This window comes from Spermophilus citellus, assembly GCF_964194105.1.
Source record: "Spermophilus citellus genome assembly, chromosome: 14".
NCBI classification, from domain to species: Eukaryota; Metazoa; Chordata; class Mammalia; order Rodentia; family Sciuridae; genus Spermophilus; species Spermophilus citellus.
In genome coordinates, this window is record NC_138194.1 from 85,760,051 (window position 1) to 85,772,747 (window position 12,697).

A 12,697-nucleotide genomic window follows, 5' to 3' on the forward strand; every position below is an offset into this window, starting at 1 on the left:
TTTGAACTTGGAATCCTCCTGCCTCAGCCTCCCGAGTCGCTGGGATTCCAGAATGCGTCCCACCTGGAAGGCCCAGGGTTGTTGCTAAAGGCAGGCCAAGGACTCACACATCAAAGATGGGAGATGAGGACCATGAAAAGATACTTCAGATACCAAAGGTGGGAGGACTCTTGCTGAAATAGTTTAGCAGGATCCTTTGCTAAGACTGGGATGGGCCCCCCAGCCAATGACAACAGGACAGGGATTGGGAGAAACAGCAGCAGGGTCAAGGCTGAGTAGAAACAGGGTTCAAGGAAGCCCGACTGAAGTTTGGTGGAGGAGAGAATTTTTGTCAGAGCTGACCTATCCTTGCTTGCCTACCTGCTCTTCCTTTCCACAAGGCCCTCATACTCGGTCTCTTTCTTTGGCATGCGGTGACCTTTTGCCACTTCCACCATCAAGAAATGGAGATTTTCTTCCATTACAAATGGAAAAAAAATACACCTTTCTTCACCCTTACTTAACTAGTGCCTAGGTGTTTTTAGGACAGAGAATTTTTATCCATCTTTGTATCTCCAGTGACCTGGACTTTATATATATTAATTATCCCTTGACCAAAATGCTTAGGATAAGAAATGTTGCAGGTTTCAGGGTTTTTGTTGTTGTTGTTTGTTTGTTTCTTTTTGTTTTTGAGTTTGGAATATTTGCATAGACTTTATCAGTTGAGCATCTCTAATTAAAAAACCCCAGTCCCTAGTGTGTATATACACACATACACACACACCAAAAAAATAAAATAAACAAACAAACAAAAAATCCAAATGCTCTGAAATTCAAAACCTGATGCTCAAGGGTTTCAGATTTTTGAAGCATTTCAGATTTGGGATTTTTAGATTAGGAATGCTCAATTTGTAATAGCCACTCAGTAAAAATGTATTGAATGAACAAATGATAATATTGACTATTTGTTGAGAACTTGACATTTGCTAGGCACAGTAGATGTTTATACCAGCTAGAGGTCTTTGAATATAAGGGGTCCCAGTCATCCCAGAGTCAGTTAAAGAAAACAGTGAAAAAGAAAGCTACTCTAAGAAGAGGAACCAAAGCAGCTACCAGGAACCAGTGTCTACATGGTAGTAGTCTATCCCTCCAGCCTCCGATGGCCAGATAAATCTGCTCTGTTTTCTGTCTGTTCAATTACTTTTACGATGCAGATATTCTAGAGAGGAACCCAATTGGCTGATTCTGGCTCACTTGTTCCTCCTACCCTTGATCCTGAGTAGGCATGACACTTTGATTGACAGACCTTCTAAGTGGGATAGATGGAGTAGTTGCATCAAAACCAAAACAACAACAACAACAACAAAATGCAAGCTCTGTTACTACAGGTAAATGAGTGCTAAGCAGATGAGCACAGCAGCAGATAAGCTGGTTTAAAAAAAAATTAAATTATATTTGGCTCTAATCTTGACAAGCAGTCAATACACTCAATACTGTCAGCTTATTTCTTTTGATGAGGATGTTGAGGAAATTGCAAATGATATAATCATTCTCACCTCCAAAATATTAAACTTTGAATTAAAAAAATTAAAAATGGGTAAAATATTTTCTCATTCTAATTTCAGTATTTAATGTTTCAATCCATGATCAGCCACTATAATCTAATTTTTATTTTCTCAATTTAGAATTTCTGGGAATTTTCCACTGTGCTCCCTCATGTGTTTGGCTGTTTGCCTTTTTATTGTAGCTGAATCCAAAGCAGGAAGAAAAATAGACAGCCAGAAATTTGTTGTAATATAAATATAAGAGAGCAAGGTTGCTTGGTAAAGTCATGCACTGAGACTTTGGTACACATTATAGTGTTGGTTTGGGTTAAAGGAAAACAGACTGGTCACTGTATCAGATCTTAACTTTTTACAATGTGTGAAAAGACTAAAAGGTAGGCACTCTGTATAATTGTCCAAAAGAAAAGTGGTATACATGGAACAGAAGTGTTTCTTTTGTGAAGTGTCATAGCTGTATTTCTTTTCTCCTTGATATTAGTATGGTTTTGTCAGGGGTCTATAAACTGATCCTCTAGATTCAGACCATGTTTGGCTCCCAGGCCTGTGTAACTGTCCTTTCCTGCCTTGCCCCTGACAGCTTTTCACCCAGTGTCTCCTGCAGTATGTAGTTCTCAGTTTACCCAACCATGTACTATTTCCAAGAGGAAATCTTTTGCTGGGAATCAGACCCAGGGCCTGATGCATGCTAGGTGAGCCCTCTACCCATGAGCTACATCCTCAGCCCCTATAAGAGGAAGTCTTAAAATATAAGCACATATGTTGGGGATATAGCTCAGTTGGTAGAGTGCTTGCCTTGCATGTACAAGGCCCTGGGTTGTAATCCCTAGCACCACCAAACAAACAAACAAACAAACAAAAAACAAGAAACAAACAAAAAAACAAAAACAAAACACAAGCACACAATCTTTCTACAGTTCAAGTAGAATCAGCTGTCTGTATTCTTGGTGTCTCACAGATAGATTCAACCAACCATGGATGGAAAATATTTGGGAAAAAATTGAATCCGTATTGAACACATACAGTGTGTCATCATTCCCTAAACAATATATTTTAACAACTATTTACAAAGCATTTACAGTGTTTTAGGTATTATAAGTAACCTAGAAATGATTTAAAGTACCCAAGAGGATGTGTGTAGATTATGTACAAGGACTATGCCATTTTATATGAGGAACCTGAGCATGCATGGATTTTGGTATCTGTAGATCCCCATAGGTACCAAAGGAGAACTGTAATATGGGAAGTACATAGTCTACTATTAAGTACTTAGCTTGGCCTTATGTGATAATTTAAGTATTCAGATGGGATTAAGTGGTCATTTTTAGTGGGACACATAAGTTGAGTTCTCAGGTTTATTAGAAAAACATACTAGAATCTCTCGGGTGGACTGGAAAGTTCAAAGCGTGGATTCTAATAAGATTGCCTCCTTTCTTCTTGGTGGAGGAGCACTGTGATGTTAAATTCCAGTTAGTGAGCTTGACCACAGCCCCCAAAGAGACAGGGCTCAGGGGGACAAAAACTTGGGATCCTTTCCTTTAAGCAGTGAATTGTTCCCATACTTTCCATCACAGGTCTTTTTTCATGTCTTTGTATCTTGTGCCAATCTGGGGTGAGTGCCTTGGGTCAGCCTGACCCAGCTAGGAGGTTGAGGGCTTAGTCAGGGATTCCAGCGGGGACTCAGGCTCTCTTTGGCAGAAGACTTGTAATATTTATTCTCGCAGCCATCCTTGTCAGTCTGCTGTCACTTCTTCCTCTAGAAACTCTCCCACCAGCCTTTTGTGGCCTGATTCTGAGTGTCTTGCCGTTTTACACATTCTCTCAGCTGATAATTCCATCTCATTACAGCTGGGCTGTCTTTCCTGTTTAGACCTATGGTTCTTTGGAAAAATTGCTCTTACCTTCCCCTTCCTTGCCTGATGCATACTTCCACTCCAGCATGGAATGGATAAACAAGCTCAAGTGTATGAATCTCTTGGAGTGACTGACCATACGTAAACTCTGATGAGTGCAACTATGAAACTATTAGGTTGAAATTTACAAAGGCATTATGCATGCACAAACCCACACATTGGTCCTGTTTATAATTGGATAAATATGTGTTTTTTAATCTTTATAACTGATTTTGATTTAATTTTGAGTACCATTTAAAAAATTATTTGTATGCTATTTTAAATTAACATAAAATTTTAACCCTAACATTTCGTGTAGTGTTTTTGTTTTGTTTTATTTTCTAAAAAGCTTCCCTCTTTCTTTCTCCTGAGTGTTGACATTTGACCCAAAAAAGGGCACACACCCTCATCTTTCCTTCCAATTGAGGAAGATCTGCAAATCAGGATTTGGTTGTTTGGTTTTGGAGGTTTTTTTTTTTTTTTTTTTTTTTTGGTGTGTGTGTGTGTGTGTGTGTGTGTGTGTGTGTGTGTGTGTATGTAAGCTGGGGATGGAACCCAGGGCTTCACAAATATGAGGCATATGCTCCACCATTGAGCTACATTCCTAGCCCCAGAATCTGTGTTCTTTAAATTTTATTTCAACCATGTCCCCAGCTATTTCCCAGGTTTTGGTCAAATTGGAAGTTCCTACAGGTTCCATGCCCACAGGGAAGGGGTGAGTGCTGATTTTGCCTCACTGGCTCACTACTCTTTCTTTCTAGTCCTCCAGGTTGCTTAAATCATAAACTCATGGAGATTCCTATTGAATGGGTACATAATGTGCTTCCTCGTCAAAATGAGGGAAATGGGATGGGAAAGAGAGAGAGAGAGAAAAAAAAAACTACCACTGCTCTTAATTGTTTGCCTTTAGAAGCTCAGGACAAGGGTTATCTTCTCTGCAGGTGCTGCACCTGTTTAAAGGGATGGATGTTATTTGTTGGTTGATTGGTCCATCCTTATGGGAGAGAAGCCTCCACATCAGTGCTACCAAATGGAAATATGACACAAACCACAAGTACAGTCCACATGTGTAATTTTAAAATTTCCTAGTAGCCACAGCAAAAATGTAGGAAGAATTTAAATTCATCTTTGTAATACATTTTGAATCACTATCTCTAAAATATTATCATTTCAAAATGGAACTAAAATAAAATGTTAATCTTGAGTGTTACATCTTTTTCATACATAATCTTGAAAATGCAGTACTTATTTTATACTTAACATCAGATTCACCATATTTCAAGTGCTCAGCAACCACATGTGGCTAGTGGCCACCATCATAAGGAGTCCAGTTCTAGATCTTTTGGAAACCAGCACAGGGCAGGGTAGCATCCTCTTGAATGCAAGTTTAATTTTTTAGTCCTTTATCCCAGGAATCTTTCTTCCTCTGTGGTGGAGACTATGGAGAGCTGTATTTTGCAGTTCCACTTTGGAAATAAAGAAGTGGGGGACCAGCCCCAGAAGCAAAAGCAAATGTTCTCCCTTCCTCAGCACAATGATTCCACAGTCAAGTTTCCTTACCCATTTTATTGATGAAGTATTAATTACCCCAAGAAGACACAGTATGTAAATGGCAGAGACAGAAACACAACTGTAGCCAGGAGCAATGGTGCACGGCTATAATTGCAGTGACTCTTGAGTCTGAGGTTGGTAGATTCCAAGTTTAAGACCAGCCTCAGCAATTTAGTGAGAGACCCTGTCTAAAAATTAAAAATGAAAGGAGCTGCTGGGAATGCAGCTCAGGGGTTAATTGCCCTGTGTTCAGTTCCCTATACCATAAAAAGAAATAGACCTCCAGTGTCTGACTTCACCGTCCAAGTTCTAAGCCACATCTCAACGATAAACAATTCCTGTGTTTGTTTAGGTTCTCATAAAAAATTGAAAACAATGTCCTATAAAATTGCCAGTGTATGGCTACCAGACTAAATTTACACTCAGTTCTATGCTATCATTTGTATCTTAGAGTCTATTGAGGTTTATTATTCTATTGAGGTTTAATTTCATATTTTTCTTTTTATTCTTATCTTTAATTGGTGGTGGTGGGGGGGCTCTTTACCACAGAGTTGCCTCTCCAGTCATTTTTACTTTGAATTTTGAGATAGGGTCTTGCTAAGTTGCTGAGGCTGGCCTCAAACTTGCGGTCCTCCTGCCTTCACTTCCCAAAATGCTGGGATTACAGGTTTGTGCCACTTGTTCTTACCTTTGATTTTTTAATATTTCCACAAGTCAAAACTAGTTGGTTACTATTGTTTAGACTGGGACTGATCTTGTTAGTTCTCATGTTTTTACATAGAAAAGATTTATCCAAGATATGATCCAAAATTCAAATAATACCTTCTGTTCTTCTTTGTGGGGTCCTTTGAAGTTTTACTGTAAGTGAAACAACATTATCTCTCTCTTTCTCTTTATTTATTTATTTATTTTCCTGGCAGAGCTGGGGACCAAGGAATCTTGTGCATGCTAAACAATGCTGTACCACGGACCTACCTCCCCAGTCCACAGCAATATAGTCATATGTATGCTTGTGTCCCTGCGCACGCACGCATTCACACACACACACACACACACACACACACACACACACACACTTTTTTTTTTCTGGTATTGGAAATGGAAGATCAAGCCCAGAGCACTTTGGTACATTCTTACCCCGTTTTATGTTTTATTTTGAGACAGGGTCTAAGTTACTCAGGTTGGTCTCAAACTTGCTATCCTCCTGGCTCAACCTCCCAGGGATCACAGGCATATGCCATTGAGTGTCCAGCTCAGGACAGCATTTTCAATGGTGTATCATTGAGACTCTGTCTTCCAGAGAGCTATTAGTCTCCCCTGCCTTCTGATTTAGCATCATGGCATCTTTGAGGGGGAGACAGTCTCCTGGGGCGATGAGGGGATGGGGTTTGAGTCCGTCAGTTTTTCTGGCTTGGCTCATTAGTTAATAACTCTGGGACCCTTTGGCAAGTCTATATTGTCTATTCTCCACTTCTCCTGTCTTTAAAATGGGAATAGTTATGACTCTCATAGTGATGCTATGAGAACTAAATGATAGAACCATCCCCTGTGCTTTAGCACATGGCCTGGCAGAGTGTTACTGGGTTGGCTGATCATTATTATCATTGTTTTTATTCTCAGCCCTCCTCATCAAATTCCTTGGGGGCAAACTTTAATATAAGTTTGATGACCTCATTCACTTCTGGTCTTAAACAATACCTCTTACACATTGTCTGAATACCTCTTACACTGAAGTGCTTTGAACAGGTGTTTGGATTTATGCCAACAATTTCAAAAGATTTAAAATAGATTTGCAGATTTTTTTTTTCATTGAGTCATGTATCTGAGATATTCATTTGCTTGACAAAATAGATTTTGTTTTGCTTTTTTTTAGGATATTTTTACCTTTACTGCATGATATAGTCTCTGAAAAATCTAACCTATGCTCTGCATGTTATCACTCATAAAGAATGTTGTCAATATTTGAAATACACACAGCTACCACTTGCTGATGCGTAGAGAAGAATGAAGCATAGTTTGACCTTCTGTCTGTTTAATACCTTTATGTTTCTGCCAGGAAGACACAGAAGTAGCAGAAACCTGTATAATCAGAATGTCATGTTTGGTTTCTTCTGTTATCTTTGTTAAGGTGACTTTGAATCCTTTTTCCTTTTCTCTTTCCCATCTTCCCTCTTCCCTACAATCAATTAAATAAATTTTAAGTAGGATATAATTTGGTGTATGAAATGTTTCATTTTAATATTAGCTAGGAGAACTTTATGCCCTAAAAACCAATTTCCTGCTTTTACATCCTCTTCTTAATGTTGTCAGTTCTAAGGAAGTAATTATTTTAGCCTCTGACTCACTGCTGCTAATGCCTCTTGAGAAGCTTTATACCCCAGGCACCTAACATGGTCCTTGTTGAAGTAGGCACTCAAAAACAGTTGCTTTATCTTCTTGAACCAAGAATTTTGCTGCTTCCGGTGACAGGGCTCCTTCAATTACTGCCTCCTCTCAGGATGATATGAGGTGGCTAATTTTGGCCTGTGATTCAGCTCAGATTTTCCTGAAAAAATAGCTTTCTAATTCATTCTTAATTCATGTTTTCTTCCAAACACATGGTTAAAACCACAATATTAATATTTTTTTCAAGTTTGGCAATTTTTGTTTTAAATATATAGTATTAAATTGCATCAATTACCTGGTTTCTGTAGGCCTTTGGTCTATTAGGGGAAGGGAGACAAAACACTGCAGATCCAGCCTGGACATGTGAAGCAGCTTAGTGCTTACATCTTGTTGACAGAGTGGGTATGGGTTTCTTCTGTGTAGAATCCATTTGCCTTCTAGAAACACCGAGTATGAAGAAAAGACCTGCTACCTGCTTATCCTTGGAAGTTTGTCTGTACTCTCAGGCAATGTCTGTAGTACTCGATGGATCTTTTAGAACTCAGTAGAAGCCAGGTGCAGTGTCACACAGCTGCAGTCCTGGGAATCTAAGAGACTGAGGTGGGAGGACTGCTTGGGCCCATGAGTTTGAGACCAACCTGGGCAACACTGCAAGACCCCATCTCAAAAACAAACAAATAAATAATAAAAAACAAAAATCAGGATAAAGAGGTCAGCAGGAGACATAAAAGCAGAAGAAAAAGGAACAAGCAGTTATCACTGACCATACAGAATGATGCTTCACCAACACAACCCCACTACCAGCCTCATACAGTTTAGTGAGGTGATGGGCCGCGGCCACCCTGGCTGTGGAGGAATGTAGGGTGATAGTGATGTTGGCAGAGGCAGCTCATAAGCTTCTGTCTGTAAGCCTTCCTCGATTCCCTTTTTAACTTTGGCACTGGTTTGTAGTTGTAGTCATAGCTCCTTTAGTTCTGTCCTTGCTGTTCTCTCTTATTGCCTTTGCTGTTGAGGCCCCCTCTTTTACTCCACTAAGTTGCCTACGTGATCCCCAAATCCAAGATTGTCTTTTATGGCTTTTTGATGCTGAGGTTGCAGCTGAGGTCTGCACTCGCTGTGTGGTTGTGAGACTGCTGGGCTAGTTCACTGATTTCATCAAGCCTGTTGGGTTAGGTGGCTTTCCAGTAAGCATTTCAGGAAGGGTGAAAGTGTATGACCTTCCTCCTTTCAACAAGATAAGTAGCCTAAAATGTCTTTTATACTCAGCTGAACTTGTAGAGCTCAAGGTGAGTTTTTTATCTTTGTCCTTAGACTACATGTGAATGCAATGGAAGCTGATTTCCCCCCTCTTACATCCTCAGCTTTTTAAAATTTCTTTAATGTCTGCTAGGATCACCCTGATTGATAGCTTATCATACGTGAGAAAAGAAAACATCTGTACTGTATCATCATTATTTTGGTAGACCAAATGACATCTCCCTCATGCTTTCTGTAAGTCAAGACATCCAGTCAGCAGGGATCTGTTTCTCTTTAAACAAACCTGAGCTCAGTGTTTCCAGAGCCCCACACATCCTAAGCAGTAAAATTCTCTGTGTTTACATGGCCTCGGCTTTCTGGCTATGTCTGCCTTCCCTATTTCATATCCCAAGTCAAACCTCTAGAGAATTCCACCAAAGCAAAGGATGTCCCAGAAATTATAAATCAAGTAACAAAATTAGTTTTTTTCCTTTTTTTTTTTAAGAAAAGTTGTTGATGGACCTTTATTTTATTCACTTATTTATATGTGGTGCTGAGAATTGAACCCAGTTCCTCACACACGCTAGGCAAGTGCTGTACCACTGAGCCACAAGCCCAGCCCCATACAAAATTTGTTTTTAATTATAGCTGTTGATAAGATCACAACTGGACATTGAATGTGGGCTTCGAACATGTGTTTCTTCTCATTGTCTCCTGTTTAGAGATGAATAGTGCTAAAAAGCAAATAATAAAACTTATCAAACCATATATGTTGCAACATTTACTATAATATTAAGATCTTCCATAATACTGGAATCTGAGAAATGGAGACCGGGAGCACCTATAAGATTTAGAGTCACCTGTGAACTGTTCTGCTTGATTTTTTTTCTTCCCTCTTTTTGTTTAGATCATGCATTATTTTTTTCTTTATTTTAAAAGGTTAAGTAGCTTGTATAGTAAATAATTTTTGTATTGAACATGAAGAATATCACATTGAAATGTAGACAGAGTTAACTTTCTCTATTTGGAATATAAACGATTACGTTTACCCATTGTTATTTCTTGGATCTCTGCTTATGTAAATTATAATTATAAAAGAAATGTTTGTCTTTCTTAATATTTTTAAGAAGCTTACTAAGCTTATTGTGTCTTAACATACTCCTTTATTTCTTGATTTCCTTTGACTTCAGAACTTTAAATATCTTCAGTGGGATTCTTGCTAAACTTGATCTGGATGTCCAGTTAAGAGATTATATTTTTCATGCATCATAGGTGATAGAACTGCACATGAGAGAAGGGCAAAATGTTCTCTGAAAGAAGGTCAGAGAAGAAAGGAAATGGGTTCTGTAAAGGAACATAATGATCTAAGGCTGGAAGTCTTTAAGACAAAGAACATGTGAAACCCTGTAAGTTGGGCTGGGAATGGAACTCAGTGGCAGAGCACTTCCCCAGCATGCACAAGGGCCTGGGTGTGATGCTCAGCACCACCAAAAGAAAACAAGAAAAGAAAGAGAAGGAAAACACCATATAGAGAAAGAAAATACCATATATTAGTTGCCATGCCATATCTCTTGCATGAGTTACCCCATTTCTTCTTTCTATAGAAACTGTGCAGAAAACAGTTGAAATTTGAAATGTTTAATAAGTTGCCCAAATCACTGACTCAGCTATTCAGCAGAACTGGGATTGAAACCAAGACTGTCTGACTATAAAACCTGAGTTCTTCATGGAGAGGTATTATTTTGTAAGACTTTATTTAGCATAAGGGAGTTTTCAGTAAAGGCCTGGTTTAATTGTTTTGTTTTGATATGAAATAGTGTCTCTTTCAGCAGACTTTGGTGTTAATGAGCTTTCCAGTGGCAGATCGCTCTTGATCACAGTGCTGAGATAGACAGCTGGGACCATGTGTGTCTCTAGCAGCACTTAGCACTGGTTTGTGGAGTCAGTGAATTGGTGTGATTTATTGAGGCTGTGATACAGCTGACAACCTGCACTCCTTCAACTTTTGAAGCTACAATCACATGTTCCATCTTCCAGTTACTTACACAAAGAAAGTGCATGAAACTCACGTTAAACTTTTAATGAGAGAGAAAGGATAAAGAATACCTTCAAGGCAAAATTAAGTATTGACAATAATGCAGGCAATTTGTGCACCTGTCCCTCCTCTACTGAGAGGAGAACTTGACTCATGTGCCAAGACGCACAGCTGGGTGGATGAACCCATGGTGACCTTCGTTTCACAGAGGGACAGTGGCTGCTCCTGAGGCATTAAAACTCAAGTCAGTCTTTGGAAACTGAAGTGGGGCATTCAGTATAATGGCTTCTAAAATTGAATTTTCATAAGCCAAATGGCAGTGTATCATCAGCAAATGATAACAGTAAAAACAACAACAGTGGTTGTAAAATAATTAAAGTGCAATTTGTTGGGTTCTTACAATCTGTTTGGCAATATGTGATGATTAAAGATTATTTAAATTTAACCCTGTCTCTTTATCTTAGTATGTTTTCCATTTGGCTGCAGATGGTGTAGAGCTGAGGAGGTGGAGTATGGAAACTGGGAATTAAACACTAGATTGGTAATTAAAGCTGGAGGAGACACATGATTAGATTAGCAGGCGAATTTCCACTGCAGTTAAAAAATACTTTTAATATGCTTTCATCTGTTATGGAATTTGTTTGTATTCAGACTATTTTTTAGGATTTATTTATACCAGAGCCAACACTTTTATGTAATACACTGTGCCAAGAGAAAACAGTAGGTATTAATAAGTATATATATATATAGATCTGTGTATTTGCAGGTCATAATTTAAGATGTCATTGCTAAAGTCAGCTTGAGGGTTTTTTAAATCAATAAATTCAGAAAATATGGCCAAAAATAAATAACATCTCTAAACTTTTATTATAGTATCACTCAGTGTTGTGATGGAAATTTATGTTAAAATCTGACTGTGAACAAGGGAAGCAGTAATTGTAGAGATCACATCAAAGTATAATTGGTTTATTTCTTGGTCCAGATAGCATTAGGAGAGCATCTTGTGACTCAACAATAGATTATTTACTGAGAACATGTAGAATTACCACTGAATTAAGTGTATCTTTCTTTAAGGCCAATATTATTCATTTGACCAAAGTGAATAGTTTATCATCATTTAAAGATTGTGAATCACCCATATGAATCATTAGGTTAAATGTTGGCTGGAATATTCTCATTACAGGGATCTCGAATTCTGAGACTCGGATCAAGTGCCTTGTAAACCCAAGGCATTTTATGAACTGGCATTGGCTTTAAAGGTGCTAATAAATTATTCTTCCGTTTCAATTTCCATTCCATCATTCACATTTAAACTCCAAGATTAATGTTTAACCAGCATACATATACATTAACAAATGTGGGTAACAATTACAGTTACAACCCTAGATTGCACTTTTGGTGTTGACCTGGAGAGGATGTAAATAATGTTCATGAAACACCAAAGGAGGGCGTGAAGAAGTTAGCATTATTGATTAAGTGGTTAATGTGAATTGTACTAGGTTACATTTGATTATTTTCCTAGTGGTTTATGGAATTTTTAATCTCACAATTAAAAAAAAGTTGCATTAATGAGTATTTTTTAAAAATTTTATCTTTTCTCCCTCATTTTGTAAAACATTAGGTGTGAAAAGTACCTGACTTATAGTCTGCCTAATTCCATACCTGTTAGCTACATAGATGGATAGATGCTGGACAATAAAAATGTAGTCCTGGTATAATTTTGGAGCAAAGGAAAGCCTTCAAACTAGAAAAACCAAATGCCTTGTCCTTCCTGTCCTTTCTTCCCAAGGCTCAGCAAGCCCTTCAGGAACTACAGGAGCACACAGATTGGTTTGGGTGGAACTCCTGCACAGACGGCTGCAAAAGGGTTCAGAGTCAGCACTGTTATGTGCCTGGTGCTCATCCTTCTTACCTATCATGCTCGAATCTCTTTCAACCATTCATCCAGCACCTTCCCTGAGCTAAGTATATATGATAGTCTAGGATTTGAGGATGACAGAGTGGCTAAGCCAGTCTGGGCTCTCAGGCAGAGTGACTTAGTTGGGGAAAGAGATGTG

General features: G+C 38.6%; 1 protein-coding gene across 1 annotated transcript in view; it reads left to right on the forward strand.

The window, feature by feature from the left end:
* Positions 1–12,697, forward strand: part of LOC308633516 (DEP domain-containing mTOR-interacting protein) — a gene marked incomplete at its 5' end in the record, with an annotated part of 68,103 nt that overhangs the window by 7,250 nt on the left and 48,156 nt on the right. The gene's annotated exons all lie outside the window — the stretch shown is intronic.